At 41.7% G+C, this 8,448-nt stretch overlaps 1 pseudogene; it reads left to right on the top strand.

Annotated features, from left to right (window-relative positions):
* Positions 1–1,740: 1,740 nt before the first annotated feature.
* On the top strand, positions 1,741–5,468 carry LOC139362626 (large ribosomal subunit protein eL8 pseudogene; annotated as a pseudogene).
* Positions 5,469–8,448: the final 2,980 nt, after the last annotated feature.

Here is an 8,448-nt window from a genome sequence, read left to right as displayed (position 1 = left end):
CAAAGAAATACATGTATAAAGATTTAAAATTCCAAAGAATTCCACAAGGCGAATCACCCCAGTTTCCCAGGGACAGTTCTGATGTATATGAGTCAGCTTGAGCTGCCACAACAAATACTGTAGACTGGGTGGCTTAAACAACAGACATTTATGTATTTTTCACCATTCTGGAGAATGGAAGTCTGAGATTGGGATGCCAGCATGGTGGAGTTCTGGCGAGGGCTGTCTTCCTGGCTTGCAGATGGCCACTTCTCACTATACGTTCGCATATCTTTTCCTTGGTGCATGTGCATCAAGAGATCGCTACCTCTCTCTTCTTCTTCTTAGGAGGACACAGTCCTATAGGATTAGGGACCCATCATTATGACCTCATTGAACCCTAAGTACTTCCTAAAGACCGTCTTTCCAGATACAATCACATTGGAGGTCAGGGCTTCAACATACGAACTTGGGGCAGTGGGGTGGGGGGAGGCACGACTTAATTAATAGCACAATTTATGCCTATTACCCCAGTGTAATTATTAACAGTGATCCCTTTCACTCTCAAAAATGTCTTAGTTGGATGGAAAATGACCATCCCAAGTCCCAACTTCATCCAATCCCAATTCCTCTTCCCCAGAAGCAACTACTTGCCATTTGTTATGACTTCCTCTATTTGGCTACAATCGTCTAAAAATCATTATTATACCAGGTGCATCAGTTGAAAATTGCATTTGGATGGCCAGGCATGGTGGCTTGCATATGTAATCCCAGCACTTTGGGAGGCCGAGGCGGATGGATCACCTGAGGTCAGGAGTTCGAGACCAGCCTGGCCAACAGGTGAACCCCTGTCTCTACTAAAAATACAAAAAATTAGCTGGGTATGGTGGCGGGCACCTGTAATCCCAGTTACTCAGGAGGCTGAGGCAGGAGAATCGCGTGAATCTGGGAGGCAGAGGCTGCAGTGAGCTGAGGTTGTGCCATTGCACTCCAGCCTGGACAACAAGAATGATACTCCGTCTCAAAAAAAAAAAAAAAATGCATTTGGATACTAATTTAGAGACCAAGGGGGAATATCATTGACTTAAATAGAAAGGAGTTCCCGAGAGGTAAGTTTCATGAAGATTTATTTATCTGAAAATAAATTGTCCTACCTCTAAATTTTGTTAGAATTTTATACCCAACCAAATTCTCAGCAAAGTGAGGGGATAGGAAAACTTGTGTCCTTGTTAAGACATGATACCTACACCTCCCTTCACAGTAGGATTTGCTAGCCAAGCTGTCAGATTTAGCGGGGAATGTTCAGCTGCGAAGAGCTACCTGGCCCACCAGAATGCCTTCCCAGGTCAATGGCATCCAATACCTTGTCAAAAAAGGGGTATAAATGCCATTTACACCCATCTGGATTGCTCTGGCAGGCCATATGTGCTCCGGAGCATCACAGAGGGTTAGCCAAGGTCTTGCCAAGGTTTCCTCACAGATGGACTTCTTTTTCTGCCCAGTTCTTCTCTTCCTTATCTTTCTTCCTCAGGTGTTGATCTTCAATAAACATCTTGTACTCCAAACTGCACCTCAGCATCTGCTTCCAGAAAAACCAACCTGTACCAAATGAGCAACACAGTTCAAAATTCAAAAGGTGCAAAAAAAACACCAACACAGCACATGTATACATATGCAACAAGCCTGCACATTGTGTACATGTACCCTAGAACTTAAAGAATAACATATATGTATATGTAGTGAAACCTCTCCCTCTCTCCATACCAATTCCCCTGGCCAAAGTCAACCCATGTGGCCAGGTTCTTGTGCATATTTCCAGAAATTTTCTATGGGCATATAAGAAATTGTGTGTGTAAGTAATTTATAAGAAAATATGACTCTCTCCTCCTGCCACCCAAGATGCTGAAAGGAAAGAAGGCCAAGGGGAAGAAGGCGGCTCCCGCCCCCGCTGTCATGAAGCAGCAGGAGGTTAAGAAAGTGGTGAGTCTCCTGTTTGACAAAAGGCCTAAGAATTTTGGCATTGGACAGGACATCCAGCCCAAAAGAGACCTCACCTGCTTCATGAAATGGTCCCACTATATCAGGTTGCAGTGGCAGAGAGTCATCCTCTATAAGCGGCTGAAAGTGCCTCCTACAATTAACCAGTTCACCCAGGCCCTGCACCACCAAACAGCTGCTCAGCTGCTTAAACTGGCCCACAACTACAGACCAGAGACAAAGCAAGAGAAAAGGCAGAGGCTGTTGGTCCAGGCTGAGAAGAAAGCTGCCAGCAAAGGGGACATCTCCACTAAGAGACCACTTGTCCTTCAAGCAGGAGTTTACACCGTCGCCACCTTGGTGGAGAACAAGAAGGCTCAGTTGGTGGTGACTGCACACGATGTGGACCCCGTCAAGTTGGTTGTCTTCCTGCCTGCCTTCTGTCGTAAAATGGGGGTCTCTTCCCCTGCATTATCAAGCGGAAAGCAAGACTGAGTCATATAGTCCACAGGAAGACCTGGACAACTGTCGCCTTCACACAGGTGAACTCGGAAGACAAAGGAGCTTTGGCTAAGCTGGTGAAAGCTATCAGGACCAACTACAACAACAGATACGATGAGATCTGCCATCACTGGGGAGGCAATGTCCTGGTCCCAAGTCTATGGCTCACATTGCCAAGCTTGAAAAGGCAAAGGTTAAAGAACTTGCCGGCCAGGCACGGTGGCTTACGCCTGTAATTCCAGCACTTTGGGAGGCCGAGGTGGGCAGATCACCAGGTCAGGAGATCCAGACCATCCCGGCTAACGCGTGAAACCGCATCTCTACTAAAAATACAAAAAATTAGCCGGGTGTGGTGGCGGGCGCCTGTAGTCCCAGCTACTCCGGAGGCTGAGGAAGGAGAATGGCATGAACCCGGGAGGCGGAGCTTGCAGTGAGCCAAGATCGCACTACTGCACTCCAGCCTGGGTGACAGAGTGAGACCCTCTCTCAAAAAAAAAAAAAAAAAAGAACTTGCCACTAAACTGAGTTAAATGTACACTGTTGAGTTTTCTGTACATAAAAATAATTAAAATAATACAAATTTTCCTTCAAAAAAAAGAAAGTATGTAATTATTTTATTATCCAAATGGTAGCATACCCTATGAATATTCTATACCTTAATTTTTTTTTCCGTTAAGATATATCTTGGAGGCCAGGAGCGGTGGCTCACACTTGTAATCCCAGCACTGTGGGAGGCCAAGGTGGGCAGATCACCTGAGGTCAGGAATTTGAACCAGCCTGGCCAACATGGCGAAACCCCATCTCTACTAAAAATACAAAAAGTAGCCAGATGTGGTGGCTCACACTTGTAATCCCAGCTACTCTGGAGGCTGAGGTAGGAGAATCACTTGAACCTGGGACGAGGAGGTTGCAATGAGCCGAGATCACGCCACTGCACTCCAGCCTGGGAGACAGAGTGAGATTCCATTAAAAAAAAAAAAAAAAGTATATATATATATATATATGGGAGGTTTCACATTAGTACATAAAATGCATCATCAATAACACAACCTATGGGATACAACAAAAGCTTTCCTAAGAGGAAACTTTATAACAACACACACCTACAACAAAAAAGAAGAAAGACTGTGTAAAATTTGTGACAGTGAAAAAAAAAATGTTTTTAAGGGGAAGACCCTAAATAAACCACCTAACATTACACCACAAGGAACTAGAAGAAGAACAAAACACAAATTTTTGTTTTCTTTGAGACATGGTTTCACTCTGTCACTCAAGCTGGTGTGCAATAGTGCAATTGGCTCACTGCAGCCTCTACCTTCCGGGTTCAAGCGATCCTCCTACTTCAGTCTCCCAAATAGCTAAGACCACAGGTGTGTGCCACCATGTCCAGCTAACTTTTTATTTTTTGTAAAGACAGGATCTTGCTGTGTTCCCCAGGCTGATGTTGAACTCCTGGGCTCAAGAGATCTTCCCACCTCAGCCTCCCAAAGCACTAGGAATACAGGTGTGAGCCAGTGTGCCTGGCCTAAACACGAAATTAAACAGAGGGAAGAAAATAATGAAAAACAGAATAGAAATAAATCAAATTAAGCACAGAAAAGCCATAGAAAGAATTGACAAAGCTAAAAGTTTTTTTGAAAAAATAAAATTGACAAACCCTTAGCTAATTTAACTAAGGGAAAAGAAAGAAGACTCAAATAAATAAATCAAAAATGAAAGTGAAGAAATTGCAATAGATGACTCAGAAATAAAAAGGATTATAAGAGACTATTTTGAACAATTATTTGCCCACAAACTGAATAACCAGAGGAAATAAAGTCTTAGAAACATACAACCTACTAAGACTGACTCAGGAAGAAACAGAAAACCTGGACAGACCAATAATAAGGAGAGAGATTGAAGAAGTAATCAGAAACCTCCCAACAAAGAAAAGCCAAGGTCTGATGGCTTCACAGCTGAATTCTACCAAACATTCTAAGAGGAATTAATACCAGTACTTCTTAAACTCTTCTGAAAAATAGAACCCAAAGAAATATTTGCAAACTCATTTTATGAGGCCTGCATCACCTTGATACTTATGCCAGACAAAGATATCACAAGAAAATAAAACTACAGACCAATTTGTCTGATGAAAATTCATGCAAAAATTCTCAATAAAATATTAGCAAACCCAATCCAACAACACATCAAAACAATTATACATCATGATCAAGTAGGATTTATCTCTGGCATGCATGGCTGGTTCAACATATGCAAATCAATCAATGTCATACATAACATTAACAGAATGAAAGACAATCACATGATCATTTCAAATGGTACAGAAAAAGCATTGGACAAAGGCCAACATCCTTTCTTGATAAAAGTTCTCAACAGTTTGGGTATAGAAAAAAGTTTTCAACATAATAAAGGCAACTTACCAAAAATTCACAGCTAACATTATAATCAATGGGGAATAATGAAATCTTTACCACTAAGACCTGCTACAAGGCAAGGATGCCCACTCCCCTTGCCTTATAAAAACAATCCTAATTATGCAATGATTATTGCATGTAAAGTGATTATGTAAAGTGATTATGCTCGAATTTTCATCAATTATAAAATATATGGCCATTATCCCATCTGCTTTTCTTTTTCTCTTCCTTCTCTATTCACTTTGTCACATGAAAGGATTGATCCTGCAAAAAGATGTACATGGCTAATATTGTGAGATATTAATTTACATATTTAGCCCTCCCAGTATTTCTCCTTTGCTCTTTCCTATGCTGCATGCCTCAGGTGAGGTATGTGGTAAGGTGCAAAGTAAAGAACCAACTTTCTAGCCCTGTTTCCTAAACTATATGCCTCAGAGCAAGGATAGCGGTTTTTTGTTTGTATGTTTGTTTGTTTTTTAAGAAGCAGCAGCAGAATGTCTGAAAAGAGGAGGATGGAGCAAAGCATTCCTTCAAGCTGAGAGGAGCAGAAAGAAACTCGTGGATCCTGAAGCAGTGGGAACCAGGGCACTGGAGTGAGGCCACAGCCAGTTGGGTTTTCTGTGCATCATAGAGTGAAGACATACAAATACAGAAAATTGACATCACAGTGAAAATTGCCAACTTGACTACCAGAATGGTCCTTCTGGTCACTGCACAACACCCTCCACCATCTCCATGAAACCCAGATGAGGGAGGATATACCCAAGTTACTGATGTAAAATCCTCCCATGGCCTGCAGGCTGACAGCTCAGAAACAAAATTAGATTTATATATAAAAAAAGATGCAGTTTGGTTTTGAGCTCCTGAATGTTGTATCCTAAAAGATATACCCCCTACAATAGAAATAACTGAGTTGCTCTGGACACAGAAAGTCAAGATTGTGTCTTGGTGCTATTATTTTCCTCCATGGCACAAGAGACAATGTGGATAGTCCTGATGTGGAATTAAGCAATGAACAATGATGCTTGCATTTTCCATATCAGGCAATCGAAAATCATTCCCTTCTCACTTTACCCATGACCTGCATCGGATAAGATGCTTTTGTTATAGCTTTGCATATTAGTCGGATTTGCTGACAATAATGTTGATAATTTGGCTAGCTACTCTTAAATTTGCCATTTTCCTCATTGGAGCACCTATTCGCCAAAGGCCATTAGCTTAATAATTAGTGGCCAGTTCTCAACCCTGATGTGGTCATTCATTTATCTTTTAGAATAGTTTAAATGTTTTGAGATAAATGGTTTTCTTTTCCTTTTCTGACATCTGATCTTTATCTTTCTTGCAGAGAATTGCCTTTCCAAAAGGACAAATCACCCGAATGTCTGTCAGAAGAATAGCACTTTTTGGTTGTTACTGTTTTGCTTTCTTTTATTTTGGACATCAGGTGCTTGCAGACAGTTGGGTTACTTGTACTCCTGAATTCAGGGCATGCTATCATGCCCCTCTCATTTTATATTCTTCCCTTTATCACTGACTACCACTTCCACTCCCTCTTTCCCCGAAAGGCTCTAAATGGATTCAATATAAGTCTTCGAATATGCATGCATCCTAAATCTGTGTGTGTTTAATTCAACTCAGTGATACAGTGCTTTAGATCGCATTCTGTTTCTTACTGTTTCAGTCAACATTGTTTTCTGTCTATCCATGGTGCAATATGCAGAGTTAGGAAAACAGAAACCAAACTAGGCATTTCGGCAGAGAGAATTTAATACAGAAAATTGGTTATACAGATGTTAGAGGCCTGAAACAAAAGCAAAAAGAGGACATAGGAAACCAGAAATAATAATGACAGTAAGCAGATAACACCCATACAGCTGGGGAAGCAGAGGAAAAACTAGAAATTAGCAAATCCTAGAAGCTCAGAGAAGATGCACGGAGCTTGGATTCAGACCTCTTGGGGTATAGAGTCTCAAATGTAGAGCAAGACTCCAGGAGCCTGAGAAGAGAACAGTTGCCGGAAGCGCAAGTGTTAAGCAGAGATTCTGGACACTTAACAGTGCTGAGGTGACAGAGGGGTTCAGGCCCAGCCAGAGGGACTTTGATGAACATCCTGACCCTTTAGTTGAGATCCTTTTGTAAAAGACCGTGTCCTAGCAGTGGGGCAAAACTGAAAAAAACCCACCCTAAAGCCTAAAATGAAGCCTCAACAGAATCAAAGCAATGTGCTGGTGATTTAACAGCTGCCAAAACAAAACTCAACACTTTTTAGAGGATCATAGCATAATCCAAAGCTTCTACAGTCTATATCAATAATATTTGCAGTACAATTTTTAAAAACTTCTAGACATGCAAAGAAGAAAAACATGTCTGATAAGAGATAAAGCAATCACTGAAGCAGACCCGGGAACAATCCATATATCAGGTATTAAAATAACTGTGATTAATAGCTTTTAAATAAATTAGACTCCTAATTCCAGCTCTGACATGTGAAGAGAGTAAAAGGTGTCATTCCTGTTCTTACAATAACAGAAAAAAAAGCTGAAAAAATGGAAAAGTAATGACTTTTCTTGGACCCATTAGGCAATTGAGGCAACAGGGAAAACCACCATCCTGAAATCTAAAGAGACATTTGAATACAAACACACACACACACAACTAAGGTTATGCTTACCTGGAGCAGAAGCCACTGGAGCTGTAAACAGGTAGTAACACACAAGTAGTAATTTTGACAAACTGTTGAGAGCTGAGTGTAGATTAGCATAAGAGTGAAAAATTCCTGGGGGCTACAGTCTGAGATATAACCTTTTGTAGATTTTACCTCCTCAAACCCAACCAAGTTCTTATGGTCCACAGTCAAGAAAGATCCCCTTGTGGCTCTAGCAGGAGAAGGGGAGTTATAACCATTTATAACCATACGCCCAATCCTTGTCTAGCATTTCTGTCTCACCTACTCGGGGGAGGAGAGTGATGGCTAAGTAATACTCCTGAAGGACATTGTCCAGGAACACAGGCCCACTATAAAAATGAAATTCAATTATAATATTATTGATAACTTCCCCTCCCCCTACACCATACCACCACATCAACAGCCTCCAGTATAATAACAATGAATTATATCTGAAAGAGCTGCAGGGTGCAGATTCTATTTAAGAAGGCATTCTGGCCGGGTGTGGTGGCTCATACCTGTAATCCCAGCACTTTGGGAGGCCGAGGCGGTCACATCACTTTGGCCCAGGAGTTCAAGACCAGCCTGGGCAACATAACGAAACCCCATCTCCATTAAAAGTACAAAAATTAGCCAAGCATGGTGGCACATGCCTGTAGTCCCAGCTAATGGGGAGGCTGAGGTGGTAAGATCCCTTGAACCTAGGGGGTTGAGGCTGCAGTGATCTGAGATTGCACCACTGCACTCCAGCCTTGGCAACAGAGTGAGATGTTGTCAAAAAAAAAAAAAAAAAAAAAAGAGGGAGTTCTTAGAGAAGGCCAAAGACAACAGAGGAGAAATCATGGACACTGGAGTAATTTGAAGCCTCTGGCACTTACAGCTATAGAAGCATTAAATACACCCCAACTGTTA

Source organism: Macaca nemestrina, chromosome 4, assembly GCF_043159975.1.
Source record: "Macaca nemestrina isolate mMacNem1 chromosome 4, mMacNem.hap1, whole genome shotgun sequence".
In the NCBI taxonomy this organism is placed as follows: domain Eukaryota; kingdom Metazoa; phylum Chordata; class Mammalia; order Primates; family Cercopithecidae; genus Macaca; species Macaca nemestrina.
Note: the sequence above shows the minus strand (reverse complement) of the source record. Positions and strands in the feature narration are given on the sequence as shown.